The sequence below is a fragment of the Phyllostomus discolor genome, chromosome 5 (genome assembly GCF_004126475.2).
Source record: "Phyllostomus discolor isolate MPI-MPIP mPhyDis1 chromosome 5, mPhyDis1.pri.v3, whole genome shotgun sequence".
Taxonomy (NCBI): domain Eukaryota; kingdom Metazoa; phylum Chordata; class Mammalia; order Chiroptera; family Phyllostomidae; genus Phyllostomus; species Phyllostomus discolor.
This window is the reverse complement of record NC_040907.2, coordinates 25,952,994-25,971,166: the sequence shown is the minus strand read 5'-3', so window position 1 is coordinate 25,971,166 and position 18,173 is coordinate 25,952,994. Positions and strand designations below refer to the sequence as shown.

General features: G+C 46.3%; 1 protein-coding gene and 1 pseudogene across 3 annotated transcripts in view; one reads left to right on the top strand and one right to left on the bottom strand.

Annotated features, from left to right (window-relative positions):
• Positions 1 to 4,885: 4,885 nt before the first annotated feature.
• Positions 4,886 to 18,173, top strand: part of RHBDL2 (rhomboid like 2) — a 56,178-nt gene continuing 42,890 nt past the window's right edge. For 2 of the 3 annotated variants that reach the window (XM_028513238.2, XM_036025810.1), the window contains exon 1: positions 4,887 to 5,073. The gene's annotated coding sequence lies outside the window, so the exon portion shown is untranslated. Of the gene's footprint in view, positions 5,074 to 18,173 lie in introns of all 3 variants that reach the window. The other variant, XM_036025811.1, reaches the window with a different exon arrangement.
• Positions 10,709 to 11,666, bottom strand: LOC114496901 (annotated as a pseudogene).

The following is an 18,173-nucleotide window of genomic DNA, read 5'->3' as shown; positions in this document are numbered from 1 at the left end:
TGGTACCTGAAACTTGGCGGGAAATCCTTGTGGTCTGGGGTGAAGGGCATGCTTCAAGAGAGAGTTTGGGTTCACTTCTCCCAGGTGCCTATAGGTCCTAATAATCCAGAAACACTTCAGATTTTCATCTTGGAGTTGAAACAGGTAAATTGACTACGTCTCTAAGTAAATATGTATGAGTGGAGGTGTGGGGTGCCGGATTCTCAGGAGAGACAGTTTCTTGTTTATTTTTTACTTTACTTTGATCCAAGGCTAAGATAAGATAGGCCCCACTGTCCCCCTAGTTTGGCGGGGTTTTGTTTTTTTGTTTGTTTGTTTTCTTCTTTTTTAGTTTGTCCACTGCTAACTGAGGATATGAGTATGAATGGTTTGGGGCTTGGCAAGGCTAAAGCTTGATCTCTGATTTTACTTTCTACTCTTTTCAGGCTCAGGGTCCCTCACTCCCGTGGCTCACGAAAACACAGGTATTAGGTCACCAGGAATCCATATATGTCCCCAGGGCAAGTAGGCTTCTCACCATTGTTTACTTTTTTTTCTCCCGCAGATTCCTTACATGCCAGCCAAGGTCAGGCAAGCATCCGGCCTCTTGCGCTCCCCAAACTGGGGACCTGGCCTGCATGCAACCTAGGCATGTGCCCTGACTGGGAATGGAACCAGCAATCTTTCTGTCTGCAAGGAGGCACTCAATCCACTTAACCACACCAGCCAGTAGTACTTCTGATTGAGACATTTAGAACAGGCTTTTAAAAGATTTTATTTATTTATTTTTTAGAGAGGGGAGAAGGGAAGGAGAAAGAGAGGGAGAGAAACAACAATGTGAGATATACATCAATCAGTTGCCAACTGGGGACCTGGCCTGAAATCCAGGCATGTGCCCTGACTGGAAATCAAATTGGTGACCTTTGAGTTCACAGGCCGGGCGCTCAGTGCACTGAGCCACATCAGGCAAAGCTGTTTCATACTTTGTGTTGGATTTTGGGAATAACTGCATGGATACAAACATGAAACAGAGAAGAAGGTTACTGCGCTGGAAGAACTCATAATATCAGGGCATGCCCTTTTGTAGGGTAAGAAGAAGACACAGAAAATATAAATACATTGTGTAGGTGTGAGGATGTGTGAGAAATAATAGAAAGTATATATTGGTTTCTGCCCCCAGTTCCTGGCACAGAGCTCCTAAACCTCTTGTAATTTCTCAAGTAGAAAGAGTAGTAGGAGCATCTTTTGTTCTAATGAGGCGACTCAGGGTAGGCTCCCGGATGGCTCCTGGATGGGCACCGAACAGCAGAAAGAACAAGCTAGGACTATAGTTTAGAATTTTCAGCCCCATCCCCTCTCTGGAGAGTGCAGAGGGGCTAGAAATGGAGTTAGTAATTGATGATGCCTATGAGAAGAAGCCTCCATGAGATCCGGGTAGTATGGGGTTCAGAGAGCTTCCAGGTTGGTAAACTCACCCACATACTGAGAGACTGACACACTCCAGCTCCCGGGGACAGAAGCTCCTGTGCTTGGGACCCTCCCAGACTTCACCCACAGTGTCTCTTCATCTGTATCTTTCATCGTATCATTTAATAAACTGGTAAATGTGTTACCCTGAGTTTCCTGAGCAACTGGAGCAAATTAATCAAACCCTGAGGAGGGGAATACAGAAGCTCCAATTTGTAGTCAAGTCGGATGGAAGTTGTGGATAACCTGGGGATTTACTATCTGTGATTGGCATCTGAATCGGGGGGCAGTCTGGTGGGACTGGGCCCTTAATTTGTGGGATCCGATGCTATTTTCAGGTAGATAGTGTCAGAATTGAGTTAAACGGTAGGACACCCGCTAGTGTCAGAGAATTGTTTGGTGGGGGAGCCCCCACTCACATTCAGTGACCAGAATTGTCCGAGGTGAAGCATTCTGTGTGAGCAGTGAAGGAGACACAGAGGAGGGAAAGACTGGGGTTTCCCTGTACAATGTGGCAAGCTCAGAAGGCCCAGAAAGAGGTTGGTCTACTCTGCATCTCCACACACGGACTCCCCTTAGCTCCCAGACTTACTTTTTAAGTTTTAGCTACAAGCAGAGATGGAGGAGGGTCTTCCTGTCTCCGCTGAAATTTTTAGGAAAGGGAAATGAATTGGCCCTACCTGAGTCAAATGACTTTCTTCTTTGGTCCAGTCATGGTGACCAACGCTGGTCACAGATACATACATGACAGTCAAAGTCCGGAGGGAGGGTGGGTAGGAGCTGTTCTCGGAGAAATGGGGACGTGGTGAGCTGAAAGGACACCTAGCCCTTGTCTTTCTGCAGCGCCCAAGCCTGAATCAACCCTACACCCTGCTTCTATGTTCTTTACCTGAGCAGCGAAGAGCTGCTGGAGGGGAAAAAAAGCCACACAAACATTTGTAGGAATTTTAATTGAAACATTCAAACTGGAAAAGATCCTTTAAGCTTCATGACGGGGAGGGAGGGACGCTACTAGGTGGGGGTAGCATTGCCAAACAGACTGATTCGCTGGCCCCAAAGCGGCATGATCTCGGCGAAAACACCCCAGTCCAGGGGCAGACTCTGTTTTTTTGCCAGTTTAGAAACATGAGCTTGTCAATATCTCAGAACTCATGTGATTTGTAGGTACTGATTCACATTAATAAGCTTTGCAGGCCACCGATGTACAGCTCCTGAATAAGAATTTATTAATTTACAAAAAAATACTCGTATCAGCCCTCCTCAGATCTGTTTTGCAAATACCTTTTTTGAATCCCATCGCAATGCTACACCCCGTGCTGGGTGCTGGGGACACACAGACAATAAGATACAGGTTTTGTTCTCTGAGAGCTTCCTAAGGGGTGTGTGCTGGGCGTGGGCAGACGCCTTCCCTTTCTGAAATCATACAGTTTAGGAAGCAGCTCGCTGAGGATGAAATGGGAACAAGGGAGGTTGGTTGGAAGGTGGACATGGTCAGCTGCATGTCTGACAGCGTGGGTCCAGCGTTCTTTGGTGGGAGAACCAGGGTCGACCTGCCACAGTTCTGCGACCCTCCCCGGTGCCAGTGTTTGTCTCGTGTGCTCTTTGCACTTCCATGGCTGCCCATAGCCCTCCTGAGCAGGGGTCAAAGAGAAGTCGACTTTCTTCCTGTAGACACGTTCTATCTTACGGGAAATCTCAGTCTCTAGTTCTAGGGGCTGAATGATGGTGGTGGCATTCACCCTGGGCTTCATCCATTTTGCATGGACCTTACTGTGTGATACCACTCAGGACAGGACCTGCTTTTCTTAGTTTCTCAATCCTGAGGGCCCCTCATTCTCATCTCCTTGTGAGCCTTTGCCTTTCTGCTGGGGTTCCGGGTATCTCTCTGTGGACCTCTACATTACATCGGTCATTTTTCTCTCTCCTCCCAGCTCCTTTTTTCAAACATTTGACAAACTGCTTCAATCTTCCACCCAACCTTGATCTCTCTAACTTCTAGCAGGTGACCTTGCCACCTACGTGAGCTAGAAATTAGGGGCGGGGCGCATCTCCCTCATACGTAGGCATGAGCTCCCTACAAACTGCCTCAGCTGCCCTTCTCTAGTGCTTCGGGACACCTCCCAGGGCTCCCCACCCCTCCACCCGTACGTGCTCTGTCCCCTCCAGTTCTCATTTTCTCTTATGGCTTCTGAGTCTTCCCTTCCTGGTCACTTTCATTGGCGGGCAGTATGCCAGGTGCTATGGATTGAACTGTATCATCCCCTCCCCCACAACCTCCATTCATATGCTGAAGCCCTAACCCCAGTGTGCTGGCATTTGGAGATGTCTTTGGGAGATAATTAGGTTGTGAGAGGGAGATTCTTCCCTTACTAACTCCCATCAGTGCTAACCCCCTTAACATCCTGGAATCCATCCCTTCCCTTCTGGCTCCTGCCTGGGTCCTGGTTAAGCCCGTATCATCTGTTGCCTTGGCGTTTATCGTAGTCTGGCTGGTCTTCTTGCCTCCAATCTTGTCCCTTCAAAACCACTCTTTACGTTGCAGGCCCCAGCCATCCGCTTCCAGTGCAATCTGAAATTTGTCTCCCTTGTTAAAAACCTTTCTGTGACTCTCAGTGCCTGTAGGATAAATCCAAGTCCTCTAACAAAGTGCACAAGGCCCTTCCTGATCTGACACTCCCGGCTCACGCCTCCTCCGACTTCCAGTGGCTCCTGCCAGAGTCCGCCCAGTTGCCTGGCCTGACCGGTCAGCCTCCGCTTCCCTTCCCCCTTGCTGCTGTGGAGAACTACTCATCTTTCAAAACCCACCTTGCCTGTCATCTCCTCCAAGAGCTTTCCCAGAACCTCCCGCAGGGGATGAATCCCCCGTTTTCTGATGCCTGAATTTTGGGCCGACAGCTACAGAAATGCTTCATTGTTCTCTTCCTAGTACAGCATGATGTCAGAGGCCATGTTAATTCACCTCTTCATCCTTAGGGCCTAGCACAGGCGAGTTATTCTCAAAACGCATTGAATGAATAATCAGAAACTGGCAGATATATTTCACCAGGGCCCAATGTACAACCAGTTTAACGGAGAGAGCCTGGGGCTTGTGACTAAACCCCCGCTGAGAGTCATCAAGTCACCTACCCTGGTGGCCAGTACCAGGCCTGGGTTTCCACCAGAGCACAACCGGATAGATAGAGACCACCTTGCTAAGGGCTTTCCTAGAGAGCTGAGATGGTGAGGCAGAAGACCCAGACACAGAGCAGTAGGGTAGGACTTGGAGGAAGAATGGGGTTCACTGTCAGAGCCACGGAGAAAGAGCGGAGAGGCTGGCACAGGCTCCCTGGCTCGGTCCCAGGCAGGCGGAGGGGGAAGACTCATTCATCGAGGGCCAGCCCAGGAGTGAGACTGCGGAGCTGGCTGGCGGCGGCCCAGGCCCAGGCTCAAGGCTGGGAGGGGATTTCCTCAGGCTCCCTCCCCCAAGGCAGGGTGGCTGGGAACCTGCCAGACAAATTTAGTTCGAGGAGGGGCCAAGGATCATCCAGAAAAAGGGCAAGAACTTCAGGGCAGCAGAGGCACCCCCTCCGCCCAGAGGGAACACGGGAAGCAGCCTGCCCTGCCTCGGACGCCTCCCGCGGGAAGGAGGTAAGCTGCGTGCGGGTGCTGGGAGCCGGTGGAGGGAGTCCCTCCGTGTGGCCAGGGGGCCTGAGGGCAGGAAGTGAGAGTGAGGGCAATGAGAAGGAGGCAGATCGTACCTTGTTCCCTTAGCAACCTCCCTTCCGCAGTAGCCTTTCGGAGTGGCCCTTGGGATTTTGCAACTTTCTTTTCAAAGTTGGCAATGTGTTTGACCAGGAGGCAGGAGGCTGTTTCTTGGCTCCTTCCCGAGGGGAGTGGTGAGGGTGGCAGGTAATGCTATTCCCTTTCTGTGCCCCGGTCAATCATCCGCCTTCTCTCCCCCTTCATCACATTCCCCCAATAACACCCCCACCCTCCCTTCTGCCTCCCAGCTGCCCCCCCCCCCCCATCCCCCAACAACTGAGCCAGTTCCTAGCCCTCCAGTGTTGCCTGCCCTCTGCCCCTCCTCTGGGCACTGCAGACCACAGCGAGGGGAGATGGTCTCGGGCTTCTTCCTGCAAGGCGCCGCCCTCAGGGTTACTTGTTTCCTCCTTCCTGGTATGGGGTATCTGAGGGATTTCAGTCGTCCATATTTTTCATTATTTATTTGCTTATTCATCATTGTTTGAATATGTATCTGGATTCTCTGGGGCAGAAAAACACAATTTCTGCTCTTCCGGGGAATAGGAAAATGGAAATTTATTTCACAAACATTTAATGATCATGTATAAGCTGGTAGGCAGTGTGGCACAAAGGAAAATTATTTTGGAATCATAGAGACACTTGGTTTCATGTCCCACTTCTCTCATCTTCCCGAACCTCAGTTTCCTCGTTTGTAAAATGGTATTGTAACGAAGATGACAGGAGATAAGGCACGTGAAGCACCCACCCTGGCGCCAGGCACACCTGAAGCCTCAGTAAACTTTAGCGCTCTTCCCTTGTTCTTTGGGCCCTTTCCCGCCACACCCCCCTCTCTAGGCCTGTAACGATGTGTAAGACAACCTCTGGCCCTGAAAGCACTGGAAAGTAAACACAGAACTGGGCAGTGAAGAGAGGGAGGCCAAGAAGGGATGGGGGTAGGGCTCCATAGGGAAGGTGCCTCCAGCGGGTCTGAAGTGAGAGCACTGGACCAGGGATGGGACCTGGGCCGCAGGGGGATGTTATCCCCAGCAGGCTCTCCTGCTGTGTTTCTGAGACTGTGCACTCACACTGAGCAAGTAATGGGATCGACCAGTTCCTAAACCCCCTCTGCTTTTAAATGCAGTATCTCGTGTAATCATAACCCTGTTATGATATCATTAAAATGAAAGTGCAAACAGGCTAAAGGATTTGCCTAAGGTCACATGGCTAGTAAGTTTCCCTGTATCAGAAAGAACAAAAGGACGGAAACTTCCCCAGCTTCCCAGCCACCAGCTTCTCCTTCCTGCACATCCCCTGCTCTGGGCTGCCCCATCCAGGTGGGGAGGAGCACACTCCTTCCCTGATTCATCGTTAACTCATTCATTCATTCACACATCATTCATTCTGTCAAGTGCACTTTTGGTCCCAAGAGGGCAGGGACAGTGTCTGTTGGTTTGGTTGTATAACCAGCAGCTTGTATTGCTGAATATTTTTGATGAATCCTTGAGTAAATGAGTCTAGCAAGCATTTTTTTTTTTTAAAAGAGGGAGAGAAACATCAATGTGTGGTTGCCTCTCATGCATCCCCTGCTGGAAACCTGGCCTGCAACCCAGGCATGTGCCCTGACTGGGAATCGAACCAGCAGTCGAACCTTTGGTTCACAGGCCCATGCCCAATCTACTGAGCTACACAAGCCAGGGCACATTTTTTAAAAATTGTATTTTATTGATGATGCTATTACAGTTGCCCCAACTTTCCCACCTTGCCCCCTCCACCTAGCTCACCCCCCACTCCCTCAGGCAGCCCCCATAAAGTTGTCCATGTCCATGGACCATGCATATACATTCTTTGGCTACTCTACTTCCTATGCTGCAGTTTACCTGTCCATGGCTATTCTGTAACTACCAACTTGTACTTCTTAATCCCTTCACCTTTTTCAGCTACTCCCCTGACCCTCCCCTGCCCAAATCTGGCAACCATCAAAACCTTGTCTGTGTCTTTGATTCTGTTTCTGTTCTGCATGGTTGTTTATGAGTTGTTTTTAAATTTTAGATTCAGTTGTTGATAGATGCATATTTATTACCATTTTATTGTTCACATTTTTAAAGGACTTTATTTTTTAAAAGATTTTATTTATTTATTTTTAGAGAGAGGGGAAGGGAAGGAGAAAGAGAGAGAGAGAGAAACATCAATGTGTGGTTGCCTCTCATGTGGCCCCACTGGGGACCTGGTCTGCAACCCAGGTGTGTGCCTTGACTGGGAATCGAACCAGTGACCCTTTGGTTCACAGCCTGTGTTCAATCCACTGAGCTACACCAGCCAGGGCTATTGCTATTGTTCATATTTTCTTCTCCTCCTCCTTCTTCCTCCTCCTCCTTCTTTCTCCTTCTCCCTCTTCTTCTCCTCCTCCTCCTCTTCCTCCTCCTCCTCTTCCTCCTCCTCCTCTTCCTCCTCCTCCTCTTCCTCCTCCTCCTTCTTTCTTCTCCTTCTTCTTTCTTCTTCTCCTTTTCTCCTTTTCTTCTCCTCCTCCTCCTTCTTCTCCTCCTCCTTCTCCTCCTTGTCTTCCTTCTCCTCCTCCTCCTTCCTCCTTCTTCTTTCTCTCTCCTCTTTTTCTTTCTTTTTCTTCTTTCTTCTTCTTCTCCTTTCTTCCTTCTTCTTTCTTTCTTTTTTTTTTTTAAGATTTTATTTATTTATTTTTAGGGAGGGGAGGGAGGGAGATAGAGATAGAGAGAAACATCAATGTGCGGTTGCTGGGGGTTATGGCCTGCAACCCAGGAATGTACCCTGGCTGGGAATCGAACCTGGGACACTTTGGTTCGCAGCCCGCGCTCAATCCACTGAGCTATGCCAGCCAGGGCACCCTTCTTCTTTCTTGATCTCTTTAACATTTCTTATAATACTGGTTTGGTGGTGATGAACTCCTTTAGGTTTTTCTGGTGTGGGAAGCTCTTACCTGTTCTTTGATCCTAAATGATAGCTATCCAGAGAGTAATCTTGGTTGTAGGTCCTTGCTTTTCATGACTTTGAATATTCCTTGCCAATCCCTTCTAGCCTGCAAAGTTTCTTTTGAGAAATCAGCTGATAATTTTGTGGGAACTCCATTGTAGGTAACTGCTTTTCTTTTGCTGCTTTTAAGATACTTTCTTTGCCCTGGCTGGTGTGGCTCAGTGGATTGAGTACCAGCCTGTGAACCAAAAGATTGCTGGTTTGATTCCCAGTCAGGGCACACACCTGGGTTGTAGGCCAGGTCTCCAGTTGGTGATATGGGAGAGGCAATCAATTGATGTATCTCCTGTACATTGAAGTTTCTCCCTCCTTTCTCCTCTCTCTAAAAAATAAATAAATACATCATTTTAAAAAAATTGTCTCTTTGTCATTTTTATTATGATGTGTCTTGGTGTGGGCCTCTTTGGGTTCTTCTTGTTTGGGGCTCTTTGTGCTTCTTGGACTTCCTTCTTGGACAAGTTTGTCTATTTCCTAGTTTGTCTATTTCCAAGTTTGTCTAGGAAATATGTCTATTTCCTTCACCAAGTTAGGGAAGTTTTCAGCCATTATTTTTTCAAATGAGTTTCCAATTTCTTGCTCTGTCTCTTCTTCTGGCACTCCCAATATGTGAATGTTGGTAAGCTTGAAGTTGTCCCAAAGGTTCCTTGTACTATTCTCATGTTTTTGGATTTTTTTCTTCTTGCTGATCTGATTGGTTGGTTTTTTTTGCTTCCTTATATTCCATATCACTGATTTGATTTTCGGCTTCATCCACTCTACTATTGTTACCCTGTAAATTGTTCTTTATTACAATTAGTGTATCCCTCATTTCCGACTGGATCATTTTTAGGCTGCTGAGGTTCTCATTAAGTTCCTTGTGCATCCTTATAACCAGTGTTTTGAACTCTCCATCTAGTAGATTGCTTGTCTTCATTTTGTTTAGTTCTTTTTCTGGGGTTTTGTTTTCTTCCTTCATTTGGGCCATGTTTCTTTGCCTCCTTATTTTGGCAGCCTCCCTGTGTTTGTTTCTATGTAGTAGTAGAGCTGCTATGTCTCCCAGGCTCCTAATGCAGTAGGAGTCCTGTAGGGTCCAGTGGCACAGCCTCCCCTATTACACAAGCTGGGTACTCAAGGTGTGCCCACTGTGTGGGCTACATACACCCTCCTGTTGTAGTTGAGCATTGATTGCTGTTGGCACTTCCTAGGTCAGCCACTGTCTGTGTTCTGTCTGGGGTCACACAGCATAAGCTACAGAGCGATCTGTAGATGGCTGCTACTCGTGCTGGCTTAGAGGTGTCCAGGTGAGGTCAAGCTGTGAACCAAGGCCAGCTGTTATTGGTGCTGGCCTGGGGCAACTTAGCTAGAAGTATGGGGCTTGCTGAAGCCAGATGATGTTTGAGAGAATTTAGGAAAATCTGAAGCATGGACCAAGACAAGCCATTCATATGGAAAAGCCACTGGAAATAGCTTGGGTAGGCCTGAAAGTTGGGTGGGACAAGGACTCAGAGAATCACAAGGGTGGGACAAACAATGTAAGCCAGGTTGATGGAATCTCAGGTGCCTGCCTGCTGACTCTAGCTCTGCAGTGGGAGGGCTAGGAAAAGGAGCAGTAGCCTCTGCTAGCACTTCTATCTGGGAGAAAGCCGCCCCCCAGCTCTTGCCCTGATGCTGGATAATTCAGTTGCTCCCTGTATATATCTCTGATGCCTTTCAATCTGTTGCCCCCATGCTGGAGCTCAGAAGGAGTGAGTCCGAGTGAGTCTGTGTATGGGCCCTTTAAGAGGAACTGTTAGGGAGTCCAGCAGTTTATGTCTTTCACAGCCTCACTCCCCACTGGTTTTTACAGCTAGACTGTGGGGCTTCTTGTGAGGCTAGAACCCCTCGCTCCTGAGATATCCCTCCCAGTTTTTATCTGCCACACATGGGTGTGGGACCCACCCATTCTGTGTCTGTGCTCCTCCTGACAGTTTCAATATGGTTTGTTCTTTAATTCTGTAATTGTTTCTGAATGATGGTTGTTTTATAGTTTAGTTGTCAATTTGATGTGGTTGTGCGAGGAGAGAAGCAGTGTTTATGCTGCCATCTTAACTGGAACTCTCCAGGATATAGTCATTGATGCATTTCATGGGCTCCGTAAGAAGGAGTTGAAGATGAATAATAAAACAGAAGTCCTGTTCTCAGGGTACTTACTCACAGCCTTACAGAGGAGATGGTGATAATAGAAAGAAGGCCATAGTACCCTAGACAGGAACAGAGGTTGTTAAAGGTACTAAGAGGTACATTTAATTGTACCATCTCTGCTTTGTTCTACACTGTGGCACACACATAGTAGATGCTCAATATAGCTTTGCAGAGGAGGTGTTTAGGACAATCTTTGAAGGGCGTGTTAAGACTTCACCAGGAAAACAAATTGGGGGAGAAAAGTATTCTAGCTGAGGGAGATTCTCATGAAAAGGCCTAGCAGAGGGAGAGAGCTGGAATTGCTGGGGGCTCAGTGTGCTTGAAGGGTAGGGTATGTGTATGGAGGAATGGCAAGAAATAAATAGGCAGGGCTCAGGTCATGAGGCCCTGGTGTGTCTTGCTAAGGAACCTAGATGTTACACCAAGGGCACTGGGTGACTTATTAAAGGGACATAGCAAAGGGAGGACACCATCTGACTTGTATTTCAGAAGTGTGGCTCATGCCTGAGGGTTGAGGAGATGATACCATGGTCTCTAGGCCTGATGGGGTTCCTACCTATCTGAGGAAATGAGTCTTTCTTTTCAGGACTTTAGGTTTGTGAAGGGCACCCTGACTTGTTCTGCCTCTGTCCTGATCTATGAGTGCTTTGCCTTCAGCTGTACACTGAATTACAGCTGTAGACTGGGTACTCAAATTTAAAAATATATTATAAAAATACTGAAATTTATTAATGTTTTACATTTGTATAATCTGGAACAAATTTAGGATATACTGCTTGCTAACTTGCAATCCTTTGTGCTTTCTGTTTTTTTTTTTCTTTTGGTTGTCAAATGATCTTTAACTGAAATATTTTCCTTTCTAGTTCTTAACTAGCTGAACATTCCATGGCACCACTGTTGATACCATCTATGATGTCATGGGCATGGCAGCTGTCGACATTGTAGCTCACAGACTGGGCAGTTCCAGGAAAACTTTGATGGTTCCAGAGAGTTCTCTAGCTAAAGATTGGTGCTGGATCTGTAGGGCTGTGTTGACAATCTCATCAAAAGTGGTATTTCTACTATGCTTAATGTTTTTTGGCTTCTTTCTGTCTCCTGGTGGTTCTTTGAGGGCTTTGATGACCAGGGCAGAGAAGGCAGTGCCTCAATCTGGGCCTGTCTGTACTGAACGGTCCCTTCCATTGTAATCTTTTGACCCTTCCAATCACCTGTTGCTTTGGCAATGTCATCACCAACTTTTTTTGAGACAGACCCAGGGGATTGACCTTGGTAGCATCGACTTCCCCACCAGTACACCTCAAGTATACGACTTTTATCTTGGAGGCAACTGTTGTCATATGAACCTGAATTTGGACTGACAAACTAAAGAAAGTTTCATTTAAGCCTCCTCTGAACCCAAAGCTGAAAGCCAAAAGCTGTGATTTCTTATATAAAAGAGAAATAGATGGAGTTGTAGATGGGACACCAGGCATTATAAGGAGCTATGAATGTGTCCAGGGAGTTTGTGCCAAATGTGGCAGTGGCCTAGGATGGTGGTGGGGTGGGGGACGGACAACGACGTGGACCTGGATAGCTTCAAGGGAATCAGTTTCCAGATCTTCAAATTCCATAGGTACTCTTTCCTGAAAATACTCTGCTTGTCTTGATTCTTTTAAATTCTCTTTTTCAACTCTGCTTCCATTGTTTCCCTTCTCTGGCTTTACTAGATCCTTACTGAATCTTTTTATGGTGAGTTACGTAGGAATACAACAACCAAAAGGATAATTGGAGAATACTTTGTTCCAGAGAGATTAAGCAGAGAGAGATTAGATAAAGTAAACTGAAGGGGTGGTGGCTTACTAGAGACTCTTACAGTATTTATTAAAAAACAAAAAACCAAAAAACTGCCCTGACTGGTGTGACTCAGTGGATGGGCGTTGTCTCACAAACTGAAAGGTCACTGGTTCGATTCCCTGTCAGGGCACATGCCTGAGTTGCTGGCCAGGTCCCCTATTGGGGGTGTGTGAGAGGCAACTGATCATTGTTTCTCTCACATGTCAATGGCTCCTTCCCTCTCTTTTCCCTCTCTTTAAAAAATAAATAAAATCTTTTAAAAATTAAAAAAGTACTTGTTTAATGTTAGTTATGTGCCAGACACTGTTCTAAGGGTTTTACAGATTAATAAACTCATTTGATATGCATACCATACCAGAATAAGTAGATACTTATTCTTCTTTTACAGATGAGGTCCCCAAGACACCCAGAGGTTTAATAAGTTGCCCAAGGTCATAGAGCTATTAAGTGGCAAAATCAGGGTTTGAACTCTTGTACCATTCCTCTAGAATGTGTGCTCTGAACCATTATGCTACTCTACTCTAAACATAAATACTTTAGCTTTTTATCTATGTCTCATAAAATTATAATTGGGAGCTGAGCCAGTTGTCTTGGGGATGCAAATAGAGCTCATTTATAGAAATTTTTAAAGATGAAGGTGGATTTTTTTCCAGGCAGAACATTATTCTGGTTAGGCTGATTGGTTTGACAGTGAGGGCTGGTTTTGATAATTGGTTTGTATGGTAGGCAAGTTCCATAAATTGAACAAGCTAAAGCTGTAGCTCCAAGGTTTGGATGAAAATACAGGGTCCGGCAGAAGTGAGGCCTGCATGAGTGTGGTTGATAGGGTAGTAATACAGTGTAATAATTTATAGTTTTAATTTGAACATTTCACCTATAATGTCCTATGGTGTGCTTGAGTGTGATATTGTTATATTACACAATTACATGGTTATGATTTTGTAATAAAAATGGGGTGTTATTTGTGCTGGACACTGTATATCTAAATCATGTCTCTAATAAAAACTGTGCCAGAAAATTCCACCTTGGAACCTATTTATACTCATGAAAAATAATTTTGTAAAAGATTCTATCTATCTATCTATCTATTCATTCATTCATTTATTGGGGAGGGGAGGGAGAAAAACAATGATGTAAGAGACAAACATCAATTGGTTGCCTCTCGCACACGCCCCATCCAGGGACCAAGCCTTCAACTCAGGTGTGTGTCCTGACCAGGAGTCAAACTGGCAACCTTTTGCTTTGCAGGACATGCCCAACTAACTGAACTATGCTGGCCAGGGCATGAAAAATAATTTTAGTTATTATTTTAAAATGTGTGAGAATGTCATAGCTTTTTCAAAATTCTTATGGGGACTCGTGAGCAAAAACTGTGAAGACTTCTGGTGTGTGGCACACATACACATTCTGGCCATGACATTGTGGTGGGGACCCGGATTCTGATCAGGCGAGGTGAGTGCCTGGTTAGATGAGCAGGGGCAGAACTGGAGCAAGAATCAAGGTTTTCTGACTACTGTAATTTCAGTGCTCTATTCTTCCATACTTCCTTCTTCCTTCATTCTTCATTTGCTTGCTGATTTATTAGGGAGGACTTCCTAGGGAAGTGAAGAAGCTAGCCTTATATGAATGTGTTGGGGTGTGTGTGAGGGATGGAGAAAGGGTTAGGTAGAGGGAACATCAAATGCAAAGACCCTGAGGCAGGAGAGAGCTTGGTGTGTTCCCGGGACTGAAAGGAGGCCCTGTGGTTGCAGCACAGAGATGTTGGGGGAGGGTGGTAGGATTCCACAGAGCAGGCAGGAGCTAGGTCATATGGGTATAATCAGCCATGGTAAGGATCCTGCATTTATCTTGCAGACAGTGGGAAACCATTGAAGGATTTTAAGCAGAGTTGATATTTCTGATTTATGGTTGTGTTTTTGTTTTGTTTTGGAGAGGAGCAGCAGTGGAAACACAGATGGGGACTAACTGTACTCTGTTGTATGGAGGGCTATGAAGATGAACAATGGAAATGGAAAGGCAGAATGGTGTGGGGTGTCCTTCTGTCTTCTAGTTCTAATGAGGTGTGTTGGTAGCTGTATAAGAAATCATCCCCAAATTTAGTGGATTATTTTGTCATGATTCTATGGGTCTGGAGTTGGGCATAGTTCAGATGAGCAGTTCTTTTGCTCCATATGGTGTCAGTGGGGGACAATCCCTTGGCTGGACAGATGGTTTCCAAATTACAATGGTTTGACTTATGATTTTTTTTTTTTACTTTGCAATGGTGAGAAAGTGATGTACATTCAGTAGAATCTGTACCTTGAATTTTGATTTTTTTTCCTAGGCTAGAATATGCAGTATGATCCTCTCATGATACTGGGCAGTGATGGTGAGATGATTTTGCCCCATTGTAGGCTAATGTAAGTGTTCTGAGCACATCTATGATGTTTGGTAGGTTAGCTTTACTAAATGCATTTTCAACATATGATATTTTCAACTCATAATGGATTTATCAGGATGTAACCCTATCGGAAGTCAAGGAGCATGTGTATTCATTTGGTGGGTGGACTGGGCTGGAGGGTCCAGGATGGCTTCACTCACAGGTCCAGCGCACTGGCACTCTTCCACATGGCCTCTCTGCACGCGAGTAACTTGGGCTTCCACACAGCACGGTGGCCTCAGGGTTGTCAACCTTTCTTTTCTTTTCCCTTCCCTTCCCTTCCCTTCCCTTCCCTTCCCTTCCCTTCCCTTCCCTTCCCTTCCCTTCCCTTCCCTTCCCTTCCCTCCCCTCCCCTCCCCTCCCCTCCCCTCCCCTCCCCTGTCCTTTCCTTCCTTCCTCTTTCTCTTTTTTTTTTTTTGATTTTATTTATTTAGCCCTGGATGGTGTCACTAAGAGGATTGAGTGCTGACCTGCAAACCAAAGGGTTGCCGGTTCAATTCCCAGTCAGGATATATGCCTGGGTTGTAGGCCAGGTCCCCACTGGTGGGGGGGGGCATGTGAGAGGCAACCACACATTGATGTTTCTCTCCCTCTCTTCCTCCTTTCCTCTATCTCTAAAAATAAATAAATAATCTTACAGAAAGAAGATTTTATTTATTTATTTTTAGAGAGAAGGGAAGGGAGGGAGAAAGAGAGGGAGAGAAGCATCAATTGGGGACTTCCAGCAAGATGGAGGCATAGGTGGATGCACCGTACCTCCACGCACAACCAAGATTAGAACAACAACAATTTAGAGGCAGAATAACACCCAGAACTGATAGAGAATTTATCTGAATGGAAGTCGGACAGCCTAGAAGTTGAAGTAGACCTGTTCATCCAGATCGGTAGGAGGGGCGGAGACGAGCGCGGGTCCCAGCTCGCAGAGTGTGGGGAGAGCTGGGTGCCTAAGGCAACCGGGAGCGCGTTAGCCATCTGGGGCGCGCAGGATCACAGCGGGTGGACCCTGAGTACGCAAGCAGCAACTGGAGGACCCAGTGAGACGGCATTGTGGCCCAGGGTGGAGCGCGCAGCCCAGGATCCCAGGGAAGGGACTGAGGTCCCACAGAGAATGGAGCTACTGCCATTGTTCCCCGCCCCCTGCCCCCGCATACAACGTCACAATCTAGCGACTGGGGTGCCCAGCCCTGGTGAACACCTAAGGCTCTGCCCCTCACCATAACAGGAGCAACCAGACCCCCCCACCCCCCAAAAGAGAGAGAGAGAGAGAGAGAGAGAGAGAGAGATGGCTCAAACAGAAGAACAAATCAGTGCCCCAGAACTCATCCTTTTAAGCAACTGAGAGATAGCCAACCTATCAGATGCACAGTTCAAAACACTGGTGATCAGGAAACTCACAGAATTGGTTGAGTTTAGTCAGAAATTAGATGAATAAATGCAGGTTACCATAAAAGAAATAAAGGAAGATGCACAGGGAACCAATAGTGATGGGAAGGAAACTGGGACTCAAAACAATAGAGTGGACCAGAAGGAAGAAAAAAAAACAAACAAACAGGAAAGAATGAAGAAATAAGAATTCAAAAAAACAAGGAGAAGCTTAGGAACCTCCAGGACATCTTTAAACGTTCCAATATCCGAATTATAGGGGTACCAGAAGGGGAAGAGGAAAAGCAACAGATTGAGCACGCATTTGAACAAATAATAAAGGAGAACTTCCCCATTCTGGCAAAGGAAATAGACTTCCAGGAAATCCAGGGAGCTCAGAGAGCCCCAAAGAAGTTGGACCCAAGAAGAAACACACCAAGGTACATCATCATTACATTAGCCAAGGTAAAAATGGAGGAGAGAATCCTAGAAGCAGCAAGAGATAAGGGGACAGTAACCTACAAAGGAGTTCCCATCAGACTGTCAACTGATTTCTCAAAAGAGACCTTACAGGCAAGAAGGGGCTGGAAAGAAATATTCCAAGTCATGAAAGACAAGGACCTATATCTCAGATTACTCTATCCAGCAAAGCTTTCATTTAGAATGGAAGGGCAGATAAAGTGCTTCTCAGATAAGGTCAAGTTAAAGGAGTTCATCATCATCAAGCCCTTATTTTATGAAATGCTAAAGGGACTTATCTAAGAAAAGATGATGAAGAAAAAAACATGTATAATAAAAGGACAGCAAACTCATAATTATTAACAATCACACCTAAAGCAAAACCAAAAGAAACTAAGCAAACAACTAGAACAGGAACAGAACCACAGAAATGGAGATCACATGGAGGGTTAGCAACAGGGGAGTTGGAGGAGGAGAGAGGGGGAAAAGGTACAGAGAATAAGTAGCATAGATTGTAGGTTGAAAATAGATAGGGGGAGGGTAAGAATAGTATGGGAAATGTAGAAGCTAAAGAACTTATAAGTATGACACATGGACATGACTAAAGGTGGGGATATGGGTGGGAGAGGGTGTACAGGGTGGAGGGGAGTGAAGGGAGAAAAATGGGACAACTGTAATAGTATAATCAATAAAATATATTTTTGAAAAAAGAAGCATCGATTGGTTGCCTCTCATATGTACCCCAATGGGGAATTGAACCTGCAACCCAGTATGTGCCTTGGCCAGAAATAGAACTGGCAACCTTTCAGTTTGCAGGACGATGTCCAATCAACTGAGCCACCCAGACAAGGAAGGGTAGTCAACCTTTTTTATATGGTGTCAGGCTTCACAGAGGGAGCCTTCCAAAAGGAACAAAAGTGAGGCCTGCAAGAGATCACAAAAGTGATCTCTTAAGACCTAACCTTGAGAGGTAGCCAGCACTACTTCTGCCACGTATTATTGGTCAAAACCAGTCACAGGGCTGGCCCAGATTCAAGGAGAGGAGGAGCAATCCCCACCTCTCGGTGGAAGGAATGGAAAATCACATGCTCCATCTTTAATCTACCACATAAGGTTTCTGGGAACTGAGTAACCATAACCACCCTGATGATGCTGACCCACTTTTAAATTTAAAATCACAGTGTACTGTGTTGGAACAGTTCATAGGTCTTTATTCCCCACTGCATAGGGAGGACCTGGGGAACAGGAGGTTTTCTTCTGCTTGTTTTTCTTTGTGTTTTTAGAGCCTGTCATATATGAGGCATTCAAGGTATGCTTGTCCCAGGAATGCACACAGCACTGGTTACCAGACTGTGGTGCATGTAAGAATCCCCCGGGGAGTTGTGGGAAAAGCACGTAGATTCCCGAGCAAGACCCTAGCCTAGACCCTCTAGATCCAAATCTCCAGGGCAGGAGCTTTCAGTCTTGGTTGCCAATGAAAACCACCAGTGCCCTGGCCCCAGCCCCGAGGCTCTGATTCCACTGATCTGGGCCAAGCTCAGGCAACAATACTTTTTACAGCTTCCTCGGACAGTTCTGATGTGTAGTCAGAGTTAAGGACCCCTGCCTTAGGACTGGAACCGGCCATCTTCACCTGATGTCCTCAGATGATTCTGACGTAGGTGGTCAATGATAGGGTGACCGACTGTCCTCAGTTTGCCCAAGTCCCACATCCTAAGAAATCCCTAGCTCCATGCAAACCAGCACAGTTGGTCACTATTAATGGACCACC